Genomic DNA, 5,000 nt, shown 5'->3' with positions numbered 1-5,000 from the left:
TTTTTGTGTGTAGTATTTCGTTTGGTCTTTGCCATTAAATTTTTGTATACGAAAAATATATTTTCGCTCGGATAGAAAACCCCTTTTGGGTTTCTGAGAGTTGATGTGAGAGTCGTACAAGTATAACGAATATACGTTGTATCCAACCCAACATTCTGGGCTTACCACATAAGGGCCATTCGGTCTGAGACACCGACCCGTGGTCATGCTGTGTAGAGAAAAATTCGCAACGGAACGCGGTACAGAACAGTCGAGGAATGGACCTCGAGGAGCTGAACGACTGCTTCTCGACCGAGATCGTAGAATAGCCGCTCGCCCGCCGCTGCGCCGACCGGTCCGCTCGAACCGACGTGCTCTCTTATAGTAACCAAACGGGCGGCCGCGACGACCGCGGCGCCGGCCGCTCAGCACGGGCGCTTATGGTGGTAAACTGCCGCGCGTACAGACCAACCGGCCGGGCTGCTGGTACTTAGCCGCTGAAACTATGGTCGATTCGAACATATATTAACATACGATTTTTATTCGATAAATCGTTATTGTACATATTAAACGTTAGTTTCCACCGAAAGAAAAATTTTTTAGAATTTTTTTTTTCCAAAAATTGCAAGAGTAAACTTTTTTAATATTCGATTTAAAAATTTTTAAATGCTTAATCCTTACATTAAACTACTGGGAGAACTCAGAAATCATAATGAAAAAAATTACAAAAATTTATTTTTCTCAGAAACTCCGAAAAACAGAGTGGTCGAATCCGTGCAAGCCGGAATTTTTCTAAGTCCCCACGGTCAAGAGTAAACTTTTTTAATAAGCGTTTTAAAATTATTTCAATGTTTAATCCATGCGTAAACATGAAGTTTATTAACGTTTTTAACATTAAAAAAAATTACAAAAATTTATTTTTCAAAAAAAATGGAAAAAACCGATTCGTCGGAGCGAGGTGTCCTGCCCGTGCGGTAATTCCAGCAGGCGAATCGGACTTCCCGAAATTTTTCTAAGTCCCACGGTCGACACCAACTTTTTTAATAAGCGTTTTAAAATTATTTCAATGTTTAATCCATGCGTAAACATGAAGTTTATTAACGTTTTTAACATTAAAAAAAATTACAAAAATTTATTTTTCGGAAAAAAAGGAAAAAACCGATTCGGCGGAGCGAGGTGTCCAGCCCGTGCGGTAATTCCAGCAGGCGAATCGGACTTCCCGAAATTTTTCTAAGTCCCACGGTCGACACCAACTTTTTTAATAAGCGTTTTAAAATTATTTCAATGTTTAATCCATGCGTAAACATGAAGTTTATTAACGTTTTTAACATTAAAAAAAATTACAAAAATTTATTTTTCGGAAAAAATGGAAAAAACCGATTCGTCGGAGCGAGGTGTCCTGCCCGTGCGGTAATTCCAGCAGGCGAATCGGACTTCCCGAAATTTTTCTAAGTCCCACGGTCGACACCAACTTTTTTAATAAGCGTTTTAAAATTATTTCAATGTTTAATCCATGCGTAAACATGAAGTTTATTAACGTTTTTAACATTAAAAAAAATTACAAAAATTTATTTTTCGGAAAAAAAGGAAAAAACCGATTCGGCGGAGCGAGGTGTCCAGCCCGTGCGGTAATTCCAGCAGGCGAATCGGACTTCCCGAAATTTTTCTAAGTCCCACGGTCGACACCAACTTTTTTAATAAGCGTTTTAAAATTATTTCAATGTTTAATCCATGCGTAAACATGATGTTTATTAACGTTTTCAACGTTAAAAAAAATTACAAAAATTTATTTTTCAAAAAAAATGGAAAAAACCGATTCGTCGGAGCGAGGTGTCCTGCCCGTGCGGTAATTCCAGCAGGCGAATCGGACTTCCCGAAATTTTTCTAAGTCCCACGGTCGACACCAACTTTTTTAATAAGTGTTTTAAAATTATTTCAATGTTTAATCCATGCGTAAACATGAAGTTTATTAACGTTTTTAACATTAAAAAAAATTACAAAAATTTATTTTTCGGAAAAAATGGAAAAAACCGATTCGTCGGAGCGAGGTGTCCTGCCCGTGCGGTAATTCCAGCAGGCGAATCGGACTTCCCGAAATTTTTCTAAGTCCCACGGTCGACACCAACTTTTTTAATAAGCGTTTTAAAATTATTTCAATGTTTAATCCATGCGTAAACATGATGTTTATTAACGTTTTCAACGTTAAAAAAAATTACAAAAATTTATTTTTCAAAAAAAATGGAAAAAACCGATTCGTCGGAGCGAGGTGTCCTGCCCGTGCGGTAATTCCAGCAGGCGAATCGGACTTCCCGAAATTTTTCTAAGTCCCACGGTCGACACCAACTTTTTTAATAAGTGTTTTAAAATTATTTCAATGTTTAATCCATGCGTAAACATGAAGTTTATTAACGTTTTTAACATTAAAAAAAATTACAAAAATTTATTTTTCGGAAAAAATGGAAAAAACCGATTCGTCGGAGCGAGGTGTCCTGCCCGTGCGGTAATTCCAGCAGGCGAATCGGACTTCCCGAAATTTTTCTAAGTCCCACGGTCGACACCAACTTTTTTAATAAGCGTTTTAAAATTATTTCAATGTTTAATCCATGCGTAAACATGATGTTTATTAACGTTTTCAACGTTAAAAAAAATTACAAAAATTTATTTTTCAAGAAAAATGGAAAATACCGATTCGGCGGAGCGAGGTGTCCAGCCCGTGCGGTAATTCCAGCAGGCGAATCGGACTTCCCGAAATTTTTCTAAGTCCCACGGTCGACACCAACTTTTTTAATAAGCGTTTTAAAATTATTTCAATGTTTAATCCATGCGTAAACATGATGTTTATTAACGTTTTCAACGTTAAAAAAAATTACAAAAATTTATTTTTCAAGAAAAATGGAAAATACCGATTCGGCGGAGCGAGGTGTCCAGCCCGTGCGGTAATTCCAGCAGGCGAATCGGACTTCCCGAAATTTTTCTAAGTCCCACGGTCGACACCAACTTTTTTAATAAGTGTTTTAAAATTATTTCAATGTTTAATCCATGCGTAAACATGACGTTTATTAACGTTTTTGACATTAAAAAAAATTACAAAAATTTATTTTTCAAAAAAAATGGAAAAAACCGATTCGTCGGAGCGAGGTGTCCAGCCCGTGCGGTAATTCCAGCAGGCGAATCGGACTTCCCGAAATTTTTCTAAGTCCCACGGTCGACACCAACTTTTTTAATAAGCGTTTTAAAATTATTTCAATGTTTAATCCATGCGTAAACATGATGTTTATTAACGTTTTCAACGTTAAAAAAAATTACAAAAATTTATTTTTCAAAAAAAATGGAAAAAACCGATTCGTCGGAGCGAGGTGTCCTGCCCGTGCGGTAATTCCAGCAGGCGAATCGGACTTCCCGAAATTTTTCTAAGTCCCACGGTCGACACCAACTTTTTTAATAAGTGTTTTAAAATTATTTCAATGTTTAATCCATGCGTAAACATGACGTTTATTAACGTTTTTGACATTAAAAAAAATTACAAAAATTTATTTTTCAAAAAAAATGGAAAAAACCGATTCGTCGGAGCGAGGTGTCCAGCCCGTGCGGTAATGCCAGCAGGCGATCCGGGGTACTCGAAATTTTTCTAAGTCCCGACGGTCAAGAGTAAACTTTTTCATCGCATATTTCAAAATTTTTTCAATGTTTAATCTACGCATAAAAACGCAGTTTATCGCAGTTTTTAACGTTGAGAAAATTGACAAAAATTTTTTTTTCACTGAAAATGGAAAAAATGTATCGGTCGATGCGGGCTATCCAGGCCGTGCGGTAATTCCAGCAGGCGATCCGGGGTACTCGAAATTTTTCTAAGTCCCGACGGTCAAGAGTAAACTTTTTCATCACATATTTCAAAATTTTTTTAATGTTTAATCCACGCATAAAAACGCAGTTTATTAACGTTTTTAACGTTGAGAAAATTGACAAAAATTTTTTTTTCACTGAAAATGGAAAAAATGTATCGGTCGATGCGGGCTGTCCAGGCCGTGCGGTAATTCCAGCAGGCGATCCGGGGTACTCGAAATTTTTCTAAGTCCCGACGGTCAAGAGTAAACTTTTTCATCACATATTTCAAAATTTTTTTAATGTTTAATCCACGCATAAAAACGCAGTTTATTAACGTTTTTAACGTTGAGAAAATTGACAAAAATTTTTTTTTCACTGAAAATGGAAAAAATGTATCGGTCGATGCGGGCTGTCCAGGCCGTGCGGTAATTCCAGCAGGCGATCCGAGGTACTCGAAATTTTTCTAAGTCCGAACGGTCAAGAGTAAACTTTTTCATCACATATTTCAAAATTTTTTTAATGTTTAATCCACGCATAAAAACGCAGTTTATTAACGTTTTTAACGTTGAGAAAATTGACAAAAATTTTTTTTTCACTGAAAATGGAAAAAATGTATCGGTCGATGCGGGCTGTCCAGGCCGTGCGGTAATTCCAGCAGGCGATCCGGGGTACTCGAAATTTTTCTAAGTCCGAACGGTCAAGAATAAACTTTTTTATTACATGTTTTAAAAATTTTTCAATGCTTAATCCGTGCATAAGAGTGCAGTTTATTAACGTTTTTAAGGTTGAAAAAATTGACAAAAATTTTTTTTTCTCTGAAAATGAAAAAAATGTATCGGTCGAAGCGGGCTGTCCAGGCCGCGCGGTAATGCCAGCAGGTCGAACGGGGCGACCCGAAATTTTTCTAAGTCCCTGCGGTCAAGAATAAACTTTTTTATTATGCGTTTTAAAATTTTTTCGGCGCTTAATCCATGGATAAAAAGGCAGCCCGAACACGTTTTTAACGTTGAAAAAATTGACCAAAATTTTTTTTTCACAAAAACTGCGAAAAACAGATCGACCGAATCTACTTTTCTCCGTCTCGCGGTAAGTCCAACCGGCCAAACCGGCTGACTCGAAATTTTTCCAAGTCCCAACGGTCAGGAATAAAATTTTTCAAAATTCGGTTTAAAAATTTTCCAACGCTTAAGTCGTGT

Source organism: Nomia melanderi, unplaced genomic scaffold (assembly GCF_051020985.1).
Source record: "Nomia melanderi isolate GNS246 unplaced genomic scaffold, iyNomMela1 scaffold0508, whole genome shotgun sequence".
NCBI classification, from domain to species: Eukaryota; Metazoa; Arthropoda; class Insecta; order Hymenoptera; family Halictidae; genus Nomia; species Nomia melanderi.
Note: the sequence above shows the minus strand (reverse complement) of the source record.